At 38.0% G+C, this 27,518-nt stretch overlaps 1 protein-coding gene across 1 annotated transcript in view; it reads left to right on the top strand.

The window, feature by feature from the left end:
• Positions 1-27,518, top strand: part of ANKRD55 (ankyrin repeat domain 55) — a 595,509-nt gene that overhangs the window by 358,889 nt on the left and 209,102 nt on the right. Inside the window, exons 6-7 of the mRNA XM_042987042.1 lie at positions 17,683-17,803; positions 26,727-26,812. The gene's annotated coding sequence lies outside the window, so the exon portion shown is untranslated. The remainder of the gene's footprint in view (positions 1-17,682; positions 17,804-26,726; positions 26,813-27,518) is intronic.

Below are 27,518 nucleotides of genomic sequence, written 5' to 3'. Positions count from 1 at the left end.
AATATTCCTCTCAGGCTTTTTTTCTGCAGATATAAATCCAAGTTGGCTCCTTCTCAAGGCAGATATAGAAGGAGGAGACTTTAAGAGCCACAAGACTGTATTATTATTTTTAATTAATAGAAGTTTTTAGAAGTTACAGGAAGAGTTGAACCATCCTGCCACAAAGCAATTTTAAAGGAAATTATCTTAAAATGTTTTCATAAGGTTAAAGATCCTACCCAAATTTACTTCTCTTCTTAAGAGAGAAACATCACAAACTTTACCATGAACTATACTTAATCCATTTGCATGGGAATACTTGAAATTTTGACTGATATCAGATCTTTAATATTAGAGCTTATAGTTTTTTACAGTATATTTTTTTTAACCCATTCTAAATTCAATCATCCTTGAGGTCAAAGGTAGATGCTGGAATCCTGGTTTACTTTGTTTTCCTATTTTCTTGTCATTTATGTGGCACACAGAGTCACTTATCAAATCCCGCATTTTCCAGGTTAATCCAGTCAAATCCACCTTTAGGACAATGCTTCACTGTACCTATGCAGTCAGGTGTGTGTGTGTGTGTGTGTGTGTGTGTGTGTGTACACTCTATCTACTCTTAAAAATATGGAACTGGTTTCTAGATTCTAAGACAACAGACTTAGAATGGAATGGAGATCTCAGAGAGAGAGAGAGAGATTTCAGACCCTGTTTCAGGGAACTTGACCTAAGAAAATGGTGCTAATCCAGATCAATAGTTTAGTGATGATGTGAGGAAATCTGGGTTACTACATAAAAAACAAAACAAAACAACAGGATCAATACTTTATACCTATATAAAAGAAGACTTTAGCTGGATCAAAGATCTAAATATGAAGGTAAATCCATACAGTTAGTAGAATAAACCATAAAAGAATATTTTTGTGGCTCAAAATGAAGAAGGGGATTCTAAAAAGACCAAAGCCTTTGACCATAATGGTCAGAGAGGATGGCAAATTGGAAGAAGGATTATCATCATCAACTAAATATTTACAACGACTTAATTGACAATGGGTTTATATGGATAGTATACAAAGATTCTTGCAAATCAGTAAGAAAAAGACAAAAAAAAATCATTGCAAAAAATGGGCAAGGTAAAAAAGGAAAGTCATGTAAGAAGAAATCCAAATGGCTAGTACATATGTGAAGACATGATAAAATGAATAATAATTGGGGAAATGCATTAAAATGAACTTAAAATGCATTAAAGCAGCCATGATATACTACTTTATTCCTATAAAATCATAAGTTAGAAATTTGATAATGTGAAGTGTAGGGGAAAATACACGATGACACAAACTTTTGTGTATTGCTGGTGGGAATACAGCCCAGTTCAGACATTCCGGAGAAAAATGTGTCAGTGCCTAGTCAACTAATGTGTATGTATCTTACTTTTTGTTTTTTCAAATGTTTATTTATTTTTGAGAGAGAGATAGCACAGGCAGGGGAGGGTCAGAGAGAGAGGGAGAGAGAGAAAATCCCAAGCAGTCTCTACACTGTCATCACAGAACCCAGTGCAGGGCTTTAACTCATGAACTGTGAGATCATGACCTGAAACAAAGGCAGACGCTTGAACAACTGAGCCACCCAGGTGCTCCATCGTATGTTTTTCAGTAACACCATTCTTGAGAAATTCTCACTCAGGTCCTTAAGAGTATAGATACACATGTGTATCATTGCAGTTGCTGGGCCAGTGGAGAATTGAGTAGCAAATTAAGAGTCCATAACCAAGGCAGTTGATTATCGAAGGGTGGTGAATTTTGGAATACAATATGTAGTTAGAAGCAAAAAATTAGATACACAAAGAAATCTTAAAAACATGATGGGTGCAAAAAATAAGGAAAAGAACTGAGTTTTTCTAAGCACAATATAATTTAAGTAGAGTGAAAACACAGACATGCAAAAAATACTGGACAATTTATAAGGAAACACACAATTCCAAAGATAGGTATCAAACCCATTCAGGGTATAGCTCAATGTGGGAATGGGGAAGGGGGCAGTTATTAAGGACTACTCAGAAAGCAACAAGAAATGAAGCAAGAGCAGGACATGGCGTGAGTAATGAGGATAATATGTCATGATTCAGCCAGCCCTCAGTATCTGAGGTCCAATACAAATAAATAAAATAAAAAGACACAGTAAAAATAACCAGGGAAAGATCTCAAATGCTCAGTTTAATTTTAAGTACTGCAGAAAGGGTATATGTTTGATGCTTTAACACTCCCTCTCCTTCCTGGTTGTTTGCTTCTTATTAGTAATTTGAAAAAAAATTCTAATATGGGAGACGGCATTTTCTGGCTCTCTTCTAGTATGGTTTATTCCTTGCTTCTATGGTAAAAGTGCCCTTATTATAGCTGAACATATGGTTATCTGAAATAAAGATGACTTCAAATACCCCTTGCAGTTAGGGGGCCATGAGACTAAGTTGTGGTCGGTGAGATGTTAGGAGAACATTATCTCTCATCAACTATACACAAGGATTTTTTAAATCTCCACATCCCATTTGCTAACATCCAGCATTACCTATCTGTCTGGCTTTCAAGTCCTAGGATGTATAGAACCTGACAGACCAGTTCTTTACTTTCAATCAGTAGTAAACCTTTGTCAGCCTCATACAGAACACATCCACACTTCACAACATCAAAAGTACCATAAACAGAGCAAAACCAATAGGAATGTATTCTTAGTGTGGGTTGCCTCTACAGAGACAGGGCAGGGGGAGAAAAGAGCTGCAACAGACTTGTCCTAAGTGGCCAGTGTGGAGGGCAAGGTCTAAAGGCACCAAAGTTGTAATTCCAGTTTGTATGCTAATTCCCACTAGTCCCTAAACAGGTCAGTTCATTCCATCAGTAAAGTGGACAGACTAATAATGGCCTCTCCTTGGAGCAATAAGAAGTAAAGTCTGTGAAACACTTTGAAAAAATCACTGTTGTTACAGTTCACAGAGAGGGAAACACTCAGAAACAGAGGCCTTGGGCTTAGCAGGGACAGAAAAGGTCAGCATGTCCCAGCCTGTGCACTGATCTAATTAATCACTGGGCAACCCTCCCACCGGCCAAATTCAGATGTCTGTCTCTCTGTATAATGTCTAGAATGTACAGATGAATATGAAAGAGTCAAAGTTTCTACTGAGAGATTAAAATGCCACTTTGAGTCTGTGCGTCTGTGTGCATGTGTGTGTACGTGCACATGTGCATATACGAATGCTGTTGTAGATTTGTAATATAGGTCAGTATGCATCTCTTTTAGAAAATCTTCTGGATTTTTGCCTACACTTGAAATGCAGTCAGGGCAGCAGGTAGCATTGTGTTTGGCCACAATAATAATAAGCACTAATAAAACATAACCATTTCAACTCTATGTATAACCCCCTGCCAGAGGCATCAGTGCCTTCAAGCTTATGTAAGAGTCCAGTGCTTTGTGGAAAATGTACATTCCTGTTTTTCTTATTATACTATTCCATAGCCTTGCCTTATTATTTTGTCTGGTCCAGAAACAATGAATTATTGGATACTTTTTCACTTCCACTTTTTAAAAAAAGTTGTAACTGTTAAATTCTGGGTTTCCTACAACTCTAGTGTCTGTTCTTTGCAGGATAGACTTCGAGGGTTTTCTTCTCCAGGTGGAAAGCATATCTCCCTTTTACCTGTGCACATGGAGAGACTTGCCAAAGCTGTTCTCTAGACAGAAAGAATTTAAGTCATGTGCAATCTATTCCAAGGAGCACATTTTGTAACTTGATAGAATGACTTTTCTTTATTCCACAGAAAATCTGAACCCAATGATATTCTGGCTTTATTCAAAGCATTTGCAAAAGGGAGACATTTATTATGGTTGCTGTAGTTATGCACTATCGAGCAAAGTGCTTTAGCATTCATAGGCTGGTGGGTGTAATCCTGTCAGCTTCCAGAGGAAACTAAGGATAAAAATACCAATAATATGAAAGTGAATTGTAACATTAGTCCCCCAAGTAAGGTTGAATTTGCAAAGTATGCAAATGAGGATGGTTATCTCCTGGTTATGGCAGGAGTTACTGAATCTTAGTGGAAGAGACATAATTTTGTAAAAAACTAAATGTTCTAAATATGATTTTTTATATATTTTAAAAATACTTTTCTTATTGACAGAGCATCAAAACCAATTCATTCATTCAGCAAACATTTTTTAGAAAAGTACTTTTTGCCAAATGGGGAACTTCAGCATAGAAATAAAAACTTTATGAAAAGATTAGGTAGAAATTATAGATCTGTAAACTGCTATATCAGAAATAAAGAATTCATTCAATGTGTTTAACTACAAGACTGGACACAAAAGAAGGAATCCATGAATTTGAAGACAGATCAACAGAATGATCCAAACTGAACCACAAAGAGAAAAAAGAATGAAAAAAAAAAACAACCCACCACTAAATAGAATGTTCTAGATATCTGAGACACTACCAAATGGTGTCAAAGAAGGATAGGAAAAAGAGATATGGGGCAGCAGAAACCCTTTAGGTATAATGGCTAAAAATTGTCCAGAAAGACATTGACCCACAAATTAGTCTCTCAAAACCCTCTGGAAGATTCCTACTACCCCTGGAATAAAACCCAAGTTCATAGAGTAAACCTCTATGTGTATGACCTGGCTCTTTCCTACTCTCCCAACCTAATTTTTCTGCAGATTTTTTTTCATCTAGGTTACTTCAGCTGATTTTTTAGTTCTTATTCCAAAATGTTTTTTCCTGGCTGGTACCTCTGGATATTCAGATTTTAGTTCAAACATCAAATTCTCCAGAAAGATATTGTCTCTAAATTGTACAACCCCATCTTCCATTCCCCCCCCCCCGCCTATTGCTCCCTATTTAATTCTTTTATGGTTATTCTATAGCATTTATAATTATTTGGATTTGTTTTAATTTTTTCTGACTTCACTATTTTATTTCTTACACTAGAAGGTAAGCATTCTGAAAGTATGAAGTATGTATTTCTCATACAACAACATAATCTCATTGTTTGGGGCACATAGAAGTTCAACATATATATACACATTATAGGGGCACCTGGGTGGCTCAGTCGGTTAAGCGTCCGACTTTGGCTCAGGTCATGATCTTGTGGTTTGTGGGTTCCAGCCCCGCATCAGGCTCTGTGCTGACAGCTCAGAGCCTGGAGCCTGTTTCAGATTCTGTGTCTCCTTCTCTCTCTGCCCCTCCCCCACTCGCACTCTGTCCCCCTCTGTCTCAAAAATAAATGAACATTAAAAAATTTAAAAATATATATATACACATTATATATAAAATTGTGTGTGTGTGTGTGTGTGTGTGTGTGTGTGTGTGTGTAAAGCAACACGGAAGATTTCAGGAATTACAGGGTTCTGCTAAGATTCTGAGTAGCTCAGCTTACATTCACTGATGCAACTCACTCTTCCAGCTCATCTTCACTTCCTCCTTCTGCTTCTCACGTTAGTAGGGTAAAAGAGCACATATTTTCACAATATTTTTACCAAAGAAGACACATAAGTTTGCTTCATCCACACAGATGCCAATCAAAATCAAAGAGAAAAGGGAATAGGAAACTGAGGCTATGTGGTTAATTTATTTTAGACTTGCTGCCTAACTGATGACTAACTCAGGCTTCTGTTAGATTTGGAGTTGACTTTTCCAGAATTGACTTTTTCAGTCTTTCCTTTATTGGCCACTTTCTCTACTCAGAACTGAGCTTTCACAAAAAGAAAAAAAAAAAAAAAAAAAAGGGAAAACAAACTATTTAATTAAAATAATATACATTTGAATAGGTCTCTTAATTTTTATAAGTATTTTATCTGTATTAACTTTTCCTGAAGCAACACTAACAAAACATAAATGGGCCAATTTTAAAATATTTCTATCAAAGTTAGAAAACTTAGGTTAGAGAGATTAGGTGACTTCCAAGATCAACAGGAAAATATCTAAGTTGCAAGTATCTAAAATTATCTCTTAACATTTTTTTTCTGCCAGTGTTTATCCTATTGACAAGATACATTTTCAATCTCTAAGTCTTGGGTTATCTACTATTAATGTTTTATTTTCATAGATAGGGCCTTTGAAAATCAGGCTATTAAAGTCTCTGATGGGGAAAGATAGAAATAGCAAGAAATAGTCTTACCACGAGGTCAGAATTAAGACCTTAACACACTCTCACAATTTGTATCTGTCCCTTGCTTCTAATGTGGTTAACTTACAATCTTGTTGTCCTGCTTTCTTCCAGAAACCAAAATGCCAGACAGTTATCCCTATTGTATCTTATGTTATGCTCATCAGATTATTAGTGTTTTTAACCAGCAGCCATGCATTTGGCATATATAAGAGAAAATAATTCCCAAGTCCTCTATGAAAAGGCAGAGTTGAAGAAGGCATGTTGATGAAGTACTTGCTTCAGATGCCATCTTAGTGTCTCTGTTTAAATATGTCTTAATATTTCTGAAACCATCATTTTCATTATGAAACTGCCACCCCCAACATGAAACTTAATTCTCCAATTTGCCCCACCTAGCAACTTTGTGTCTTCACTAAGCTTTCATTTTATAAAGGATGACAGGAAACCTCCTTGGTTATGGCTTCAAGGAGTAATGATGTGCTAAAATAACATGGCATTGTCCCAGTTCATGCTTTAAATCCTAACTTTCTCTGGGGTGAGATTCAGCCAAGTGCCTTGTCTAATGAGAGCAGTGCTGGGAACATGAAAAGGAAATAGTAGGAACAGGCTCCAATTACAAGCCAGCAGGAGAAATAATGTACATACATGTAATGTAAAGATATTCATTCAAAAATTACTTACTGATTCCCAATTCCATACCTATCCCTGAGCCAGATTCTAGAGACATAAATATTAATAAATAAAACAGTCTCTATTCAAGGAGTTCATAGTGAGGAAGACCTTTTCAAACTACCCAAACTCTGTAAGTAGACCTTTAATTACAGAGTACTTATGAAAGTCCTTTGAAACCTGTAAAAATGCTAGGCAAATATTAAGGCATTTAAAATTCTATAGTAAATGGAAAGTAACCATGAAACATTTTTAAAATTCTCTTTATTGGGCCGCCTGGGTGGCTTAGCTAGTTAAGTGTCCGACTTCGGCTCAGGCCATGATCTCGCAGTTCCTGAGTTTGAGCTCTGCATCAGGCTCTGTGCTGACAGCTCAGAGCCTGAAGCCTGCTTCAGATTCTGTGTCTCCCTCTCTCTGCACCTCCCCTGTTCACTCTCTCTCTCTTTCTCTCTCAAAAATAAAAATAAACATTAAAAAAATTTTAATATCTTTATTAATCAAAAGCTTATTTTGTCATCTTTTTTTCTTAATCCTTTTTTCCCTTAATCCTTCAAAAAATTTTTTTTTAATTTTATTTATTTATTTTTAGAGCTAGAGAGAGCACAAGTGGGGGAGGGGAAGAGAGAGAGGAAGAGAGAGAATCCCAAGCAGGCTTTACACTGTCAGTGCAGTGTCCCATGTGGGGATCAAACTCATGAACCTTTGACCTGAGCCAAACTGACTGAGCCACCCGGGTACCCCTCCCTTAATCCTTTTAAAAGGATTTTTTTAAGGGGTTCAGATTTCTAAGATTCTAATAGGTTCTTCTCATTGGAGGAATGGCCAGTTTACATGGTTAGAGTAGTACCAGAGACTAACATACAGTTTCTGGATCATAATACACACACAGTTTTTATTGAATGCCTAAAGGAAGGCATAATTTGAGTCATAAACAGATGGGATGGGATAAAGGAAGGCAGCATATGGCAGTGGAATTTTGTTGAGTGTAAATAGCAGCAGAGCTATTCCTGCTTTCTTTGGGCCATAATCTCATGAGAATAAATGAAGCTTATTTCATTTATAAGTGGAAGCTTAGTAAACCTTCAGGACTGGTAAAAGACAACTTTTTCATTTGACCTGCTTTTAAGGGAAACACCTTAATTTTTTCTTTCTTGTTGTTCAGTCTTAGATGCCTAACTCAATTTGGTTTCCATTCACTGTGCAAAGAGATATTTAACTAGTTCAATAAATAATTCTAGAGAAATAGCATCTTATTTTGGCAAAAGAAGAAGGGTGAGAATGACAGTGATCCCTAGGGATGATGATACTAAGAGGAGGCCTCAAGAAAGGTTGGATTTGCCAAGTGATGGCCGTATCTGAGGAAATTTAGCTACTAAGACAGAGATCTTTCTTTGGGCACAGTTGCTGGAGTCTCTACTATAATAGTTGTAGTCATTACTGGGCATCAGTCCCCCAAATTATAGAGATACATGGAAAGATTACATGACTTCAGAAAACACCCACGAAAGCAGTGGAATCCTAGGAGGATTTCTAGCTGTACAAGTTTAGATCATCAAGGACAAAGAAAGGACAAAAATATTTTAAAGATCGGAAAAAGTTAAATGCTCTGAAAAAAGGGTTAAGCTATATTTTAAGATTTAAAAGTCCCCTGAAGCTAGTAGATTATAAAGAGAAGAGCGAGGTGACAGTGATAATCAAGGCAAATTTCAGCCTTGAATTGCAATGTCTAGGTCCCAGGAATAGGCATCACAGAAACTCCATTGCTTTTTGGTTTCGAAATGTTGCAAGCAAGGGCCTAGAAAGACATTCCTAAGAAGTAGACGATAACTGGCTGTCCGATAAGAAGTGGGACTCAAGGCCCAGGCCAGTGTTCTAGTTGTGCAATCTATTTCTCTGTAGAAGTGAATTGGGGGTGAGAAGGTTAGAGACAACAGTTGGAAGAACTCTCTGTCTACAGAGAGGCAACCTGCCCAGACTCTCCCATTGGATTGCCAAGGTCCAATTACTACTTCCTTCTTCATGACTATGGGCAAATTTCATCAATCTCAGAGCCTTGCTATTCTCTTTGGTAAATTTGGGTAACAATTACAGTCTTGTCTCAGTCTTGTTGGGTGATTACATTCTATCAGTAACCTAGGACATGGTGAGTGCTCAGCAAACAGTAATTATTTAATATTGATTTACCTGCTGCCACAATTCAATAATATACTGGTAATCAACATGTCATTACTGTAGATTTGAGGAGAGTCAGTTTTAAAAACAGGAGAATTCATGCAATTCGAGAGTGGCCCAGTGACTGAAAAGCACCCAAGGCTTTCTAATATCATGGCTGTCAAAGATCTGCAGTGACCAACCATGGACAAAAAGCAATTCACCTTCATAAATGAAGAACCACTTCTGTTTAGAGAACCTAGTATAAGGATTTACACTAGAGGTGAAGTTTCTCATCTACTGAAAGACTAGAAATGATGAGTCACACCCATATATTTTATAGCAGCAATTTTCTTGGAAGAGTAAGTTGTAGATCCCTTTTGAGCAGAGCATTACGAAGCCGGGAATCCAGTGAGTCAAAGGTGATTCTAAGTGAATGGAGACGGCATAGGATTCTAAGACATAGTTATTCCAAAATAAACCAATATAACCAAACATACTGAGATTTCTTACAGGGATGCTTAAAGACATTCAACATAGAATACAAACTTTTTCTCTGTTAGGAACAGCAGCCTATTACATAAAGCTGGAAAACAATCTTCGGTCGTGTTTTTTTGTCTGAAGCTCTGGGTTCAAACTCTGTATAGTATTAGGGGCTGTCAGTATTTGAACCTACTATAGATTTTCCAGTTCTTTTTCTACCAGTTCTCTTAATCTCCACAGTGAGGTTTCCCATTCATGTCCCATATTGTTTGATCTCTGAGGCTTGGCTCATGTTTTTATTCTCCCCGCAGAGTCTTTCCCTTTATCACCACAAGTCAACATCCAACCCATCTTTCCATGTCCAACTCACATATCTTTTTGCCCCCAGAGTGTAGCCTGATTCCCCAACTGGAAGCAATGTTGGCTATCCCTATGCTCACCAAGCTATCTGTATATATCTCTTTCATGGAATCCACTTTCTCCTTTGTATTATAATTATTTGACCAAATAATTTGACTAAATAGAGCCTCTCTCATAGATTATAAGCTCTCTGAAGGCAAGGTTCACTTCTGATATATCTTTAACTCAATTTAGTGAATGTTTATTAAATACATGTTGTGTACTAGGCACTTAGTTGGTGTTCTGCCTCCTTTACAAGACCCATTATTTGCTGGGATATGGTTACTAAGTGAATCAACAAGTGAGATAAGTGAGATAAGTGTTCTCAATCTGTTCCTTTGGTTCTTTTTCAGTCTGTCTTCCAAATGGTCCCTGTAAAAAATAAATTCAAATCTAGAACACACACACGTGCACACACACACACACACACACACACACACACACACACACACACAGATGCACAATTATCCTATGCCTTATCCTAGATAAGAGAAGCTTTACCATAGTGCATCTGGCTACAGCCCGAAGATGATCAAGATCTGCTAAAACAGAAACTAAATTCTAACCACATCAAAAATATATCTTTATGTCCTTTACACAGGGATTTTATTTGGTTATTTCCTCTCCAATTAAATTGTAACCTCCTTTTGGGTGGAAGCTGATTTGCACCTTTTTATCTGGAGTCTTATAGATAGTAGAAACTCAATAATTTTGGGGGGGATGTATGGCAAATTCAAATTTGTATTATGCAGTAATTTAAAACTATAAGAGATGTACCATGTTCTATAAAGAAAGAATAACTGGATATAGGTAAAGATTGAGAGGCTTCATTCATTGTTGTCATAAATCTTTTAAAGTAATTGGAGTTCATTCATTGGCTGACTTTAGGTTAATTTTAAGAAAAAAATTAATTCAGATGTTTCAAGATTCCCGCAAAATATTGTTGGCTAATAATATATTGTTTACCTTAAACACTGAAGGTTAGACAAACCTCACCAAAAGAAAATCACATTTGCCTCTATAGTTGATGCCTCTCCATAAGATCTCAACTTTTCTTTTTTTTATAAAAAAATGGTGCCATTAAAATACAAAGTAGCTGAAATGAATTATGAGTCTTTTTGGAGCAGGGGGAGGGAAAAAATCTTTCTTCTGGGATAATTTTTTTAAAGTTCTTCTTTCTATTTGAAATGCTTCCTGACTTAACAGCTTGCAAGAATTTCACAATCCCATGAGTGCAGGGAAGACTAGTTCTGCAGAATAGTACAAAAATATTTCTTGCAAATTAGAAAATTAATTGTTTCTTTTGCTAACCCTATTCAAGACTTGTTCAGTGGTTTACAAATGCCACTTCCTTGTGGTTGTCTTTTCCAAGGTTACTGTGCATGGACATAGATAAAATATCCTGTATAAAATTATGGATGCTATCAAAAGATTCAAGAGTCCTTAATATCACCAGAGATACATCACCCCCAAGCTGTTTGCTAATGAGTACATTAAACCTATTACACCAAGTCAGACTTCTAAGAGTTGTCAAGTTACAGTTTTCAAAAAGTTGAAAATGCATCTTATACAAATAGCTAGCATGTGTCAAAGAATTATTAAACTTGTTAATGATACAACTAGAAGGATGACAAAGCTGACTCAAAGGGGAATATGGGAACTGGTACCAGGAAAGAAAAATTGAGGTATAAATTGCAAATTTAGACATCAAACTGATTAATGGTGTACAGGCAATAAAGCCATAACTGTTCTTTTTTTCCAAATAGAAATCATTTTTTCCAGGTAGAAATCACTTGCGATATATCGATTGATTGATTGATTTTAATTTCATTTTTTATTTTTTTAAATTTACATGCAAATTAGCATATAGTGCAACAATGATTTCAGGAGTAGATTCCTTAGTGCCCCTTACCCATTTAGCCCATCCCCCCTCCCACAACCCCTCCAGTAACCCTCAGTTTGTTCTCCACATTTATGAGTTTCTTCTGTTTTGTCCCCCTCCCTGTTTTTATATTATTTTTGTTTCCCTTCCCTTATGTTCATTTTTTCTGCTCTTAAATTCCTCATATGAGTGAATTCATATGACTTTTGTCTTTCTCTGACTAATTTCACTTAGCATAATACCCTCGAGTTCCATCCATGTAGTTGCAAATGGCAAGATTTCATTCTTTTTGATTCCTGAGTAATACTCCATTGTGTGTATATACAACATCTTCTTTATCCATTCATCCATCGATGGACATTTGGGCTCTTTCCATACTTTGGCTATTGCCAGTAGTGCTGCTATAAACATGGGGGTGCATGTGTCCCTTCAAAACAGCACACCTGTATCCTGTGGATAAATGCCTAGTAGTGCAGTTGCTGCATCATAGGGTAGTTCTAGTTTTAATTTTTTGAGGAACCTCCATGCTGTTTTCCAAAGTGGCTGCACCAGCTTGCATTGTCACCAATGATGTAAAAGAGATCCTCTTTCTCCACATCCTCACCAACATCTGTTGTGTCGGTTGGCCATCTGGATGCCTTCTTTGGAGAAGTGTCTATTCATGTCTATTGCCCATTTCTTCACTGGATTATTTCTTTTTTGGGTGTTGAGTTTGATAAGTTCTTTATAGATTTTGGATACTAACCCTTTATCTGATATGTCATTTGCAAATATCTTCTCCCATTCTGTCAGTTGCCTTCTAGTTTTGCTGATTGTTTCCTTTGCTGTGCAGAAGCTTTTTATTTTGATGAGGTCCCAGTAGTTTGTTTTTGCTTTTGTTTCCCTTGCCTCCAGAGACATGTTGAGTAAGAAGTTGCTGTGGCCAAGATCAAAGAGGTTTTTGCCTGCTTTCTCCTTGAGGATTTTGATGGCTTCCTGTCTTACATTTAGGTCTTTCATCCATTTTCAGCTTATTTTTGTGCATGGTGTAAGAAAGTGATCCAGGTTCATTTTCCTTCATGTCGCTGTCCAGTTTTCCCAGCGCCACTTGCTGAAGAGACTGCCTTTATTCCATTGGATATTCTTTCCTGCTTTGTCAAAGATTAGTTGGCCATACATTTGTGGGTCCATTTCTGGGTTCTCTATTCTGTTCCATTGATCTGAGTGTCTGTTTTTGTGCCAGTACTATACTGTCTTGATGATTACAGCTTTGTAGTATAGCTTGAAGTCTGGGATTGTGATGCCTCCTGCTTTGGTTTTCTTTTTCAAGATTGCTTTGGCTATTCGGTGTCTTTTCTGGTTCCATACAAATTTTAGGATTATTTGTTCTAGCTCTGTGAAGAATGCTGGTTTTATTTTGATAAGGATTGCATTGAATATGTAGATTGCTTTGGGTAGTATCAACATTTTAACAATATTTGTTCTTCTTATCCAGGAGCATGGAATCTTTTTCCATTTTTTTGTGTCTTCTTCCATTTCTTTCATAAGCTTTCTACAGTTTTCAGTGTATATATTCTTCACCTCTTTGGTTAGATTTATTCCTAGGTATTTTATGGTTTTTGGTGCAACTGTAAATGGGATGGATTCCTTGATTTCTCTTTCTGTCGCTTCATTGTTGGTGTATAGGAATGCAACCGATTTCTGTGTGTTGATTTTGTATCCTGCAACTTTGCTGAATTCATGAATCAATTCTAGCAGTATTTTGGTAGAATCTTTTGGGTTTTCTATATAGAGTATCATGTCATCTGCGAAGAGTGAAAGTTTGACCTCCTCCTGGCTGATTTAGAGACCTTTTTTTTCTTTTTGTTGTCTGATTGTAGAACCTAAGACTTCCAATACTAGTTGAATAACAGTGGCGAGAGTGGATATCCCTGTCTTATTCCTGCCCTTAGGGGGAGAGCTCTCAGTTTTTCCCCATTGAGGATGATATTAGCGTTGGGTCCTCATACATGGCTTTTATGATCTCAAGGTATGCTCCTTCTATCCCTACTTTCTTGAGGGTTTTTTATCAGGAAACGATGCTGTATTTTGTCAAATGCATTCTCTGCATCTATTGAGAGGATCATATGGTTCTTGTCCTTTCTTTTATTGATGTGATAAATCACATTAATTGTTTTGTGGATATTGAACCAGCCCTGCATCCCAGGTATAAATCCCACTTGGTCATGGTGAATAATTTTTTTAATGTATTGTTGGGTCAAGTTGGCTAATATCTTGTTGAGGATTTTTGCATCCATGTTCATCAGGGAAATTGGTCTATAGTTCTTTTTAGTGGGGTCTCTGTCTGGTTTTGGAATCAAGGTAATGTTGGCTTCATAGAAAGAGTTTGGAAGTTTTCCTTCCATTTCTATTTTTTGGAAGAGCTTCAAGAGAATAGGTGTTAACTCTTCCTTAAATGTTTGGTAGAATTCCTCTGGAAAGCCATCTGGCTCTGGACTCTTGTTTTTTGGCACATTTTTGATTACTAATTCGGTTTCCTTCCTGGTTATGGGTCTATTCAAATTTTCTATCTTCCTGCTTCAGTTTCGGTAGTGTCTATGTTTCTAGGAATTTGTCCATTTCTTCCAGATTTCCCATTTTATTGGCTTATAATTGCTCACAATATTCTCTTATTATTGTTTTTATTTCTGGTGGGTTGGTTGTGATCTCTCCTCTTTCATTCTTGATTTTATTTATTTGGGTTCTTTCCTTTTTCTTTTTGATCAAACTGGCTAGTGGTTTATCAATTTTGTTAATTCTTTCAAAGAACTAGCTTCTGGTTTCATTGATCTGTTCTACTGTTTTTTTGGTTTCAATAGCATTAATTTCTGCTCTAATCTTTATTATTTCCTGTCTTCTTCTGGTTTGGGGTTTTATTTGCTGTTCTTTTTCCAGCTCCTTAAGGCGTAAGGTTAGGTTGTGTATCTGAGATCTTTCTTCCTTCTTTATGAAGGCCTGGATTGCTATATATTTTCCTCTTATAACCACCTTTGCTGTGTCCCAGAAGTTTTGGGTTGTGGTGTTATCATTTTCATTGACTTCCATATACTTTTCAATTTCCTCTTTAACTGCTTGGTTAGCCCATTCATTCTTTAGTAGGATGTTCTTCAGTCTCCAAGTATTTGTTACCTTTCCAAATTTTTTCTTGTGGTTGATTTCAAGTTTCATAGCATTGTGGTCTGAAAATATGCACGGTATGATCTTGATCTTTTTGAACTTACGTAGAGCTGATTTTTATCCCAGTATATAGTCTATTCTGGAGAATGTTCAATGTGCACTGGAGAAGAATGTATATTCTGCTGCTTTAGGATGAAATGTTCTGAATATATCTGTTAAGTCCATCTGGTCTAGTGTGTCATTCAAAGCCATTGTTTCCTTGTTGATTTTTTTATTAGATGATCTATCCATTGCTGTGAGTGGGGTGTTGAAGTCTCCTACTATTATGGTATTACTGTCAATGAGTTTCTTTATGTTTGTGATTAACTGATTTATATATTTGGGTGCTACCACATTTGGTGCATAAATGTTTACAATTGTTAGGTCTTCTTGGTGGATAGACCCCTTGATTATGATATAATGCCATTCTGCATCTCTTGATACAGTCTTTATTTTAAAGTCTAGATTGTCTGATATAAGTATGGCTACTCCGGCTTTCTTTTGTTGGCCATTAGCATGATAGATGGTTCTCCATTCCTTTATTTTCAACTGAAGGTGTCTTTAGGTCTAAAGTGGGTCTCTTGTAAACAGCATATAGATGGATCTTGTTTTCTTAACCATTCTGTTACCCTATGTCTTTTGATTGGAGCATTGAGTCCATTGATGTTCAGAGTGAGTACTGAAAGATATGAATTTATTGCCATTATGATGCTTGTAGAGTTGGAGTTTCTGGTGGTGTTCTCTGGTCCTTTCTAATCTTTGTTGCTTTTGGTATATATATATATATTCATCTTTTCTCCCCTCAGAGAGTCCCCCTTAAAATTTTTTGCAGGGCTGGTTTAGTGGTCACAAACTCCTTTAGTTTTTGTTTATCTGGGAAACTTTTTATCTCTCCTTCTATTTTGAATGACAGCCTTGCTGGATAAAGAATTCTTGGCTGCATATTTTTCTGATTCAGCACATTGAATGTATCCTGCCACTCCTTTCTGGCCTGCCAAGTTTCTGTGGATAGGTCTGCTGCAAACCTGATCTGTCTTCCCTTTTAGGTTAGGGACTTTTTTTCCCTTGCTGCTTTCATGATTCTCTCCTTGCCTGAGTATTTTGTGAATTTGACTATGATATGCCTTGTTGATGGTCGGTTTTTGTTGAATCTAATGGGGGTCCTCTGTGCTTCCTGGATTTGATATCTGTGTCTTTCCCCAGGTTAGGAAAGCTTTCCACGATGATTTGCTCGCATAACACTTCTACCCCTATTTCTCTCTCTTCGTCTTCTGGGACCCCTATGATTCTGATGTTCCTTTTTAATGAGTCACTGATTTCTCTAATTCTTAAATCATGCTCTTTTGCCTTAATCTCCCTCTTTTTTTCTGCTTCATTAATCTCTTTAAGTTTCTCCTCTATATTGCTGATTCTCTGTTCTGCTGCATCCATCCTTGCTGCCATAGCATCCATCCATGATTGCAGCTCAGTTATAGCATTTTTAATTTCATTCTGACTATTTTTTACTTCTTTTATCTCTTCAGAAAGGGATTCTAATCTATTTTCAACTCCATCTAATATTCTTATTATCGTGATTCTAAATTCTGGTTCAGACGTCTTGCTTGTATCTGTGTTGGTTAAATCCCTGGCTGTCGTTTCTTCATGCTCTTTCTTTCGGGATGAATTCCTGCTGAATTCTGTGGTTCAGGTTGTGCGGATTGTTGTGTTAATCCTGCAATCAGTTTTCTAGGTGTGCAGGATGGTTTAGTGTTGGTCTGTCTATATTTCATGGACACAAGACACACAAAAAACTTCCATGCTGTGCCGTCATCTTGGCTCCTCCTCCTCGATTTTTAATAAGATAACATCTAGCTTTACAGCATCTAGGCCCTAATTATTAAGACAGGCAATGTTACTTTCCCTTTGAGTGTCAGATGACCCTTTCTGCAAGTATATAAAAAAGATACACATTAGTCTTTTTTCCATTATTTTCAAAGTTTGTATCATTTTTCTTAATGAATCTGAGAGAAAGATGTGGGAAAGCCCAGAATTTTCTAGCAAGAGTACCGTGTTCCTATTTTTATTAGTCTGGCTTTGTTAGCATTTTCATTTTTATGATAGAGACTCAAGATAAAGATAACAGAAACAGGAAAACTTTGTTGAGAATTCCCTTGCTTCACAGTAGGTGCTTTACATGTAGATATCAATACTTAAAGTCAACCTATGCAAAATTAAGCAAGAACTTGAACCCAGCCACCCTCACAGCCAGGTGCTCTCTGGGGATCTCCTGCCAGACACAGTGGCCAGTGCTTATGTTACCAGAGTCTGGAAGTCTTGCCTCCTGCAGGTCCCTTCCTTCCCCAGGGCTTCTCCCATCCGCTCGCACCTCCTTCCAGCACCCAGTCAGCCTGCTTCCTCTGACTTACCTGACTTATCCTCACTGCATACTCTGGCCTTATTTTGCTGTTTCCCTCTGATGTTATGGTTGCATTATATTGCAGTGTAACCAGTATAAATCAATACTTATTGACTTGGTCATGTTTTGGAAACTTTCTTTGTACAAGCCCATTCATCTTTTTTTTTTTTTTCATCTCAATTCACACAGGACCCTGACTTGATTGTCACAGATAATATTCATGAGACTTAATTTCTTGTAAATTGCTAGCCCTTTTCAGTCTATGTGAGGCAGAGCATGCTGGTCCCTTCCAACTAAAGATCAGATATGAACCTCTTTTCAAGGGGCTTAAAATAAATAGAATGAAGAGAAATGGAAAAGCCAGAGAGACACACTGACCCATCTTTGTTTTTTTTAAGCCTGTGCTAAAGAACATGCATTCAAGTCGCTGACAGGGAGAATGTTAAGCCCAGGATGTGCTGGAGAATGTTTAAGCCCAGGATGTGCTCATAGAACTGCAAGTAATTGACAGCCACTGGGGTGAGTAGCTTTTCGCATTCACCAGGAATGTCTGTGCTGTCTTTTACAACTGCCCAAGTCTTAGTATCACAACTTAAATCTCAGTTCCTTAAAAAAAGCTCCTGTGGTTTTTCATCCCACAAACTCTTATAGTGCCCATTGCATGGATCAGCCCGCTGGTACTGTGCAAGTGTGATGTGTTGTCCAGATTTCCTATGTTGTAAGCATGAATTGTAGCTCCTGGTTGCACTTTAGACTTCTTTTTATACAGAAGCCATCGTAGCTGTATGTGAGCTCAATACAAACCACTTGAGGCTAGGGCTGGGAAAAGAAGGATGAGGTTTGGAAAAATGAATTGAAAATAATAAAGGGAAGGCAGAGAGGTAGCACGTGTGGAGGAGGTTAGGAGCAATGTGGAGCTTTGAGGAGGAGATCACCTTTGAAGGAGAGAGCCAGCTGCAGTGGAGAGGATGGACGTGTAGCTTGAAAGGGATCACATGAGCTTTGGGAGAAATGTTAGGCTTAACTTGATCATACACTATCTGGGTCTGTGTTAATGAGCCCTTACTGGCGTTTAATGAAGAAGCAAAGAAATGAGTGAGTGAATAAATGAATGAGTAAAATGTTTTTTTTAATCTAGCCTTCCCCCAAGCTCACTAGATTTCCACCCTGAGATATAACATTGTGTCTATCATCTCTTTTTCTCCTCTCTCCCAACCCCTTCTCTGTCGGCTTTAATTCATTTCAGTCTTGCTTTAGACGTTATAGTGTCTTTCCAAAATATCACGAAAGTCTTCATGACTTGCTTGTAAATGTCATAATAAACAAATTTCACCATATAAAATTGCATAAATGTATGGTTTTAACTAAAAGATTGATTGCTTATCTTTTGGTCTAATATATAATGTGTGTACAGAGTCCTTAGAAAATATGCTCTGGGTCTCTCAAGCTGTAACACTGGCTGCCCAGAGTTCAGGCTGACCTAAAATGGCTATCTGATTAATTGCATTGCCTTGAAGAAAAGACGGGGTAAAACATTGGTTCGTTCCCTTTATTCCAAAGATTAGTTTAAAATTTAAAAATTAGATGAAATTAACTAAGAAAATATTCTTAATATTATGAGGAAAAGACTTTTTAAAAAAATCTGTAGTTTTTTTAAACACAAGAATGTGATCATCAATTTTTTTATTTTTTTCCAGTTTTACTTTAGAACTCACATGTCTAACTTCTAGGACAAGACCTATACTTTCAGGAAAGATCCCCAAATCTTTTTAAATGGGAGTTAAACCACATAAAAATGTGCAAGTGTGAAAATGCCCATGTGATTGTCTGAAAGTACAGTTCAAAATTTGTGATTCATGGCGTGGTGATTTTTTAAAATGGCACAGATGAAGCACATTATTCAGTCAATTAAGGATGTAAAGAGGCCTGCTCCAGATCCTTTGAGCTCCTGTCTATAAAGTTTATGTTTTAATTGGTCAAAGTCAGCCTTGTGCACACTTCCAGGCAGCCTAGCTGGTGAATGGTCTTTGGGGAAACGTATCCCTAGACACCTGGAACAATGCAAACAATGTAGGACGCCCTCAATAAAAATCATTGGAAAACTGTGTAAATGTGATTCAAATACGGAAAAGTAGTAGAAATAAGATTTCCAGACACTGTATGCGAAGTTGGGCAGCCAATCCCACGCCCTTGCTATGCTGGTGCCCTCTGTGTGTATGCATGCGTACTCTGCCATGAATAGTTAGCAAACATTTCACATGTGCAAACCATTTCCTACTTCTCCAACTTTCACCCCCAGCCCCTGTTGCAGGATCCTGTTTTCAGGGCTCCTCCCATTTCCAGCCATGCCCGGCATGCCGGGACAAGAATTGGCACCCCCTGCATACCAATTTCGGATCTGCCCCCTGCCAAGCCATTAGCCACCCATCCCCTGACTCTCTCCATGGTCCTGTGATGGAAGCTGAAAGGAGCAAAGAGTCCAGGAAAATTTTTAGAAAGGAGGGTTGTGGTAAAGTGAGGGTGTGGTCTAAATTGAGAGGAAGCAAACAGGGCAGGATAAAGTGGTCTCTGGAGGACAAAGTCACCTGGGCCATTAAAATATAGCAAAATGTAAGTCTTTCTTTTTTTCAGCAATTCACAAAACATGTTTTGGGAGCAACTGTTCTTCCAGAGGTGAGAAGGGCAACTCACACTAGAAGAATCTTTGGTAGTAGGATGAGGTTGCATGTCTTTTTAAACAAATCAGGCTAACATGTGTTAGGAATGTAATCTTGCAGCTAGAAAACAATAGTCACAACAACACCCTCCCACCCCCCCAACCCTCCCCAAAAAAACCCCAGCAGCATTGATAGATTTCCATCCAGCCATCCTTTTAGCCCCCTTGCGTGATAGAGTACGGACTGCTTGGGAGAGAAAACTCGGGGAGTGGGTAAGGTTCTTCCCTTATTGCTGAGAACAGCATCGCATGGGAGGAGGCAGGACGTGAAGGCGCTTGCTTTATTTTCAAGCTCTGCACTGCTCATCTGGTCCAGCTTTTTGGCAAAGAGAAGGACACCAGCCGGGACCTTGCAGTCCCTCCACTCAGCACAAAGCTTCCTTAGATTAGTGCCCAAACTAATTTTTATGACATGTCATTCCAGTAAGGGCACTGCTGCATTTCACAGATGGGCTTCCCCTAGATAGCGACTGTTGATTGGCCGAGTTGGGATCTGGCTGGATTAGGGAAATTTAAACTGACAGCTGGTCTTTTTTGCATGGAGCATAAAGCCCTTGTTGTTGGAGGAAGCAATGGGGGCCAGTCAGACCCCCGGCCAAATAGGAGGGCTGCTCTTGGCCATGACCAACACTTCCCAAGATAAGATGACTTTTTAAAAACAAGAATTGTGCAAATACAGTTACACTGTACAGCCCAAGTGATCTCAGGCCCTACCTAAAAGATCAGAGCAGACAAGAAAACAGCCCAGTGGAACATGATGTGGGAATGCAGAAACAATTTAAAGAAGCCCGCTTCTGTGTGGAAATCCCAGAAGTCCTAATTACAGGGAACCTGAATTCCCTGGAACGAGCAATAGTATCTAAGTCTCTGCTGGAAGTTTAGTTTACATGATCAGTAGGTACAGAGCAGGGATTTAAAAGGTTTATTTGCCTGAGGAAAGAGCTGGAAGTATTTAGAAATAAAACTACTAATGAAAGCATGTATGTAAACATGTGCCAGGGATTGTGCTAAGTGCTTAATGTACATTAACTCATCCGATCCTCACAGCTACCCATGAGATGGATACCATTATTATCCTTGATTTACAGAGGAGGAAACTGAAGCTTGCAGAAATTAGGAAGCCTCTGGGCTAGTCTGAGAGCCTCGCCCACATTAATAACAGTGTTTTCTAAACTATAGGTCACAATCCATTAAAGATTATAAAATCCATCTAGTGAGTAGCTACTAGGCTTTAAAAAACAGAATAGAAAAATATCAGAGTACACTACATATATTAGGAATAAGAATTGTTTCTTTATCCTTTCAATTCATTTCTGTATACTATATGTGTTGTTGATTGCAACATAAAATGTAGGCTCTTTTTGAACTTTGTATAAATGAAATGATGTCATATATGTTCTTTTGTGTCTTTGGTGTCTGGCTTCTTTTACTCAGACTATTTTTGAGAACTAATATAATGTAGTATAATATAATACAACACAATATAATAAATACAATATGGCTATAGTTTGCTCATTCTCAGCATCAAATTATGTACAACATACATACTGTGTATTGCATGATCACACATAGTTTAAGCCAGTTTCTTATGGATGATATTTGGGTCATGTCCATGTTTTTTTGTTTGTTTGTTTGTTTGTTTTTAACTAATACAGAGAGTGCTGCTATGAACTTTCTACTGTGTGTCTTTTGGTAAACATATATACACACATCCCTGTTGGCTAGGGGATATAGCTAAGAATGTAATTACTGGATCACTGGGTATGTGGAAGTTCACCATTAGTAGACACCACCGAATAGTTTCTTCAAAATATTAGTACCAATTTAAATAACGTTTCTTACAGTCAATTATGGTCAAAGAAGTTTGAAAAATACTGAGTTGTGATTTCTGTGGGGAATGCTTTTTGAGATACCAATACAGAAATGATTGTGTATTCATCTACCCCTGACTCTCTTTTCCTTCCTGCTTGCACCCTCCATCTATAACTCTGAGCAGGGCTGAGAAGGTAGAGGGCTGGGGGAGAGACTGCAGAGTCTAAAACAGCTTTAGGGCAGAACAGAAGGAAGGTGCACCTGTTGGGTGAAATAGCTGGCTTCCCAGTAGCAGGTTCTGTTCTCTATGTCTGGAAGGAACCTTCCTGACACTTCTGTGACCCTCCACCGCTATTCAACTCTTGGCCTCCCTAGGATACTAGGGAGACAAGCCTGGTCCCCTGGCCACTACCTAGCTTCCTGTCCTTGGAAACCTGCCTGGTCTATCAGAGCATTCACTTTTCTGCAGCCCTGTCCTTCCAGAGGTAAGATGTGCGGTCATAGAGACAGCCACCTGAAGGCAGACCAATGAGTGAGTTTTTCATGATCAAAAAGGTAATGAAATAAAAGAGGGACTAAGCCTGCAGCTCCAGAGAGGACTGTCTTCAGAGAGAGGGGAGAAACAGAGGAAAAATAGAACGCAAACCATCCAGGGAGCAAAGGACTAGAGACTGCCTCTCTGCCTTTTTTATGCTGCCAATGATAAGCACATGGAACATCATTCTCTGTCCAGAACAGTCTCCTGCTGGCACAGGGCCACCCAAGACACATGTTCTGAAAGTCTTGCTCTCACTTCCATCCTGACAGAAACACCCAGGGTGGGCCCCCCTAACCTCGCTGAGTGCACACAACCAAGAACTGCCTGTAGGGGAGTGCTCTCCTGTTTGCCCTGTCCTCCCAGCCCGGTCTCCACAGGGAACCCACAGAGAGCTTGAGAAGGAAATGCAGGGCCATGGCGTGTGGGTGTGGAGCTTGTGGCCTGAGAGATGAGGGGGGATGCCTCTGTCAACCAGAGGGGCTCTGTCATCCCAGAGCCAGGCCTTATTCTAATATCCACAGATCCTCCAAATGAAGTGGAAGGGGTCTGATTCTTGCAGTTCTCCCAGAAACCACACCAATCCCCTTCTCCGCTACATTTCTGCATTTAGAAGCTGCTTCCACCCCAAGAGAAGAGTGATAGATACTGCAGGGTAAGACACATCACTTCCAGTAACATGAGGATATTTAGAAAGTTGACTCAAGATCAGTAGACCCTAGCCATGTGTGGCATTAAGCACTTGAAACATGGCTAGTCCAAACTGAGATGTAAAATACACAGAGGATTTCAAGGAATTAGTTAAAAAATATAAAACATCTCATTAATAGTTTTTATTCTGTTGCATGTTGAAATGGTACTATTTGGGATACATTCAACTAAAGAAAATATATTATTAAAATTAATTTCATCTATGTTTGTTTACTTTTTTAAAAAAATGTGCCTATGGATCATTTAAAATTACATATGTGCCTCACATATACCTTTTGAATAACACTGCTCTATAATCAGACCACTTGGTCTGTTGCTAATTGCTTGTCTTTGGGAAACAGTCTCACTTCTTTGTGTCTCAGTTCCCTTTTCCAGAAAATAGGAATATTCATGCACCTCCCTGATATTGTTGTTAGGAATAAATGTGTTCATATACATAAAGTGTTGAAAGCAGTGCCTAGCATGAAATAAGTATTCCCTAAATGTTAGATATATTAGTCTTAACATCACCCCAGGTTCTCTGTGAGAGCAAAACTTGACAGCTTCATTAGGTCTTCTACCCTTGTCTCTAGGGGAACCCCAGTGTAGCCACTTCAGTCAACACAGATGGAATCAATCATTTGCACTCCTGAGATGCCTACAAGATTAATGATTATATGTCTGGGAATGCCTGTCTTTTCATATAGATGCCATATATAGATAGGATTCATGCTGTACTTTATGGTAAACTACTTCCTGATCCTTTGATGAAACCAGATTGTGTCCTGCTCTCCCCAACCCAGAGGATGCTGGGAAGAATTTTCCGTACAGTGCCAATTGGGCCACAGATGAATAGCTGTTGTGGAAATATGCCCTTATTTCTGGTTTAAATGATTACTCCCAATGTTTTTAATTTATCAGAATACTAAGGTCTTAAAAAAAAGTCATGAATAATTTTGGAAATAGATATACACATTAAGAAAGAAATTGGAATCCATCTGGAATTTAGGAATATTTAATCTAAATCTTGAGCTTACATATAATAGTTCGTTATGGATTTTTTTTCCCCCTGAACTGAATATAAGACCCTTGCTTTGGGCTACAATGGTGCCTGTTGTTCTCAACTCATTGAAAAACAAGTTCTGATCTTTTCCTTTTAAAGTATTCTGTTTCCAAATGCTTGTCTTGTTTAAAAAAAAAGAAAGAAAGAAAAAAAAAAAAGCATATCCTGGTGCCACGAATTAGAGGCTACATTTTTTTTTTCCAGTTAATGGCACATTATTTACTTTCTAGATGTGTAAACGAGTAATGAGTCCCTTGAGGGAAAGATAGTATTGAAGAGCAAATAAATTCCATGGATGAGATCCACAGAATTTTAAAAAATGATTATAAACTCATGCTTTCAGCTAATAATAGTCAGGGTTTTGTTGAAGGGTAAGAACACTGAATTGAATTACACAACTGAAGAAAGAGAAATACATTTCCATAATTCACTTTGAATTATAGAGGTTTGATTTCTATGCTCTGTTGTTCTGGTTTAAAAAAAAATCTAAATTATAAGGAGAATGATTTTGTAGAGAAGGCAAAGTTCTTTTTTAAGAGATTCATAAAGCCAGGGTTTTGTTTTTCCCTCCCACTCTGGGCATCACAAATTGCTTCTGTGATCCCGTAAAATATCTCCAGAGACTTATTAGCAACAGGCATGGCTAATTAACACAGCCCGAGAATGTGGCGCCTTCCCTGGATTCCTAAACCCTTTAATCCGGAGCAGGACCCACACTTCTTTGCATGTCCCCAAGGCCATTAAATACTTATCAGAGATCCAATTACTTTAGATCCAGGTCAAAAGGCAAAACCAGACAAGGAATACTGAATTGGACACTATTCTTAAAACTTTAAATTTTAGACTGTCTATGACCACTCAGAAAATGGTGTCATTTACACAGAATTCTGAAGGAGACATAAAAAGAAAGACCTGAGGGAAATGAAGACAGACTTGGGGACTGACTTAATTGAGGCACAGGGATGATGAAACGACCTGTTGAAGTCCTATCCAATTCTATACCATGAATGGTGTAGTGCTATTATCTTTACTGATCCTTTGGTGTCACATAAATTTAACTTCATTGTGCTAGACTCAGACATTTTGTCTCTATAAAGAAATGTAATAATGAGTTAGTACTTATGAGTTCTGGGTCATATAATGTTAAAATGATATGTGACATACAATATTAAACTGAAAATAGAAACTACAGAAGCAGTATTCTTGCTTGGATGGTTTTGAAAATCAGAATGTTGTTATTTCAGTAAAGCGTTTAAAGAAATAATTTGTGATATCTCCATTGCCAAAATAGAGAATTGTACCATTGCTGAATTTTGTAGCTGATGGAACAAGCAACTCCCAGGGACCAACATTATTTTTAGGTGATTGCTAGGGTGAAGTCCCTTATTCTGTACTTGATCATTTATGTCTTATCCAATATAGAGGGCAAATTTATCAAACTTAAGCTGGCACAAAGCTGAGAGGGAGAATAACTATGCCAGATAACAAAATCAAGGTTTGTCTTTTTGAGGGGAAGGGAATTACAAAACTACATTTAGAAAACGTTTAGAAAGCCACCTTCACAAATACCTATTGAGGATAATCTGCTTGGCACTACTGATATGAAAAGGACCTGGGGGCTGTTGTGTTTTGGTTGAGGACAAGTATCCAAGCAAAACACAATGCAGCTGAATTAATGTAAGAATAAAACTCTAGTGAGGTGGCAAGACTCCCACATACTTTGTACTTATTTTCACCACATCTAGAGTGTGGTTTTCCCTTTTTGGCACCAAATTATATGAGACACAAGCTGAGGTATGATCAAGAAGAAGTGACCAGAATGATATTATATAAGGAACAGAAAGAAGCAGGAAAGAAAGTCCTTTTGCATTGGCATGAGAAGTGTCTTCAAATATCCCAAAAAGCATCAAACTATTGAGACAATACTAGGACCTCAAGTGGAGTGCATCCTTTGCATTTCCTTTACTAGCCATGCTTGTCCACCTGGGGATTGTAAACTTCTGAATGGCAGAGGCCTCTTTTTTGACACCCATGAACCTCTTATCTGTTCTCACTGGGCTGCTTTAAAGCCTTCAGAGGCTTTTATCATAGTAAACGTCTTGATACTTATACATCTCACAGTGACTATAATTTTTTTTTAATTTGAAAGTTTTTAAGATAAATAAAATAAAGGTTCTTATGAAATTATTTGGCCCTGAAAAACTAGTTTTGCTTACAAGTAGAATATTTGGGGCACCTGGGTGGCTTAGTCAGTTGAACCTCTGACTTCAGCTCAGGTCAGTCTGTGAGTTTGAGCCTTCTGTCTCCCTGTCTTTGTGCCCCTCCTCCACTTGCTTGCGCGCTCTCTCTCTTTCTCTCTTTCCTCTCTCTTTAAAAAATAAACATAAAAAAAAAAAACAAAGAGAATATTTGGGAATATTTGGAAAGTGAGAAAAATCTACCCATAAACTGCTTTTGAATGGAATGGTATTTTTAAATGTCTGCAGTTTTAGGTTGATATCATGTTGCTGGTTGACATTTAATTAATTGTGTATTCATTTTGTAATATATATGTATATAAATAATTGCTATATATATTATAATATAAATATACTAAGCCTAGTATTTTTGTAATCCTTTTCAAAAGTCAGAGGTCCCAGGGCACAGTAAGCCGGTGACAAGTGGATAAAAGATCACTGCCTGCCACAGTGTCTGTTACATTGTAAGCACTCAGTAAGTATTTGCCAAATCACTTAAAATACACTGGTTTATCAAATAGAAAACAAAATTTCTGGTTCATTTCTCTGCTAAGAGCTTTAGAGAGGGCATTAAAAGGAGAGTGGGAATGGGAGGCAGGGCAGCAGCTGTCCTCAAATTTCTGGTGGATCTGCTCCCCAAGAAAAGATACATCCTAATTTGGTTGTTAATTGCAGGTGGGATTGTCCCCAGTACTGCACCAGGGCCATTTCATGTTAATAGCAGGAAGTGTAGTGCGATCAAACTCTTATTTAGTTCAGGAGTTGAGTCACTGCTCTTCTAAAAAGGGAGGATTCTAAGTATACTGAAAGGGGGAGCTGGTCACTGGATATTGGGAAGGGTGTCTTTTTGCAGGTCTTTTTGAAAAAAGGCAACAGATTAAGCAGGGGATCAAAATATAAGTGAAAGACTTGCCTACCAAGTTAAAAAGCAAAAAAGAACTGAACTAAAATAAAAATAGCTCCAACCCAGAGATCAAGAGGACTATTTTGTCCAAGGAAAGAATAGAAGTAGTCCGCTTACACTCTGCCAAGCCACTAGCTTCAAGTGCATCTTTGTGCGGATAGTCGAGGGTCTGAAAGGCTTTATTATTAAGAAGTTAATGCTTGACAGCGGCCGACTCCACCACAGCAAAATTACCCGCCTTCGAAAGACGGCCTCCTATGAGTCTTGGGTTAATTAC

This window comes from Panthera tigris, chromosome A1 (assembly GCF_018350195.1).
Source record: "Panthera tigris isolate Pti1 chromosome A1, P.tigris_Pti1_mat1.1, whole genome shotgun sequence".
In the NCBI taxonomy this organism is placed as follows: Eukaryota; Metazoa; Chordata; class Mammalia; order Carnivora; family Felidae; genus Panthera; species Panthera tigris.
The sequence above is the reverse complement of the archived record's forward strand: the minus strand, read 5'-3'. Positions and strand labels throughout refer to the sequence as shown.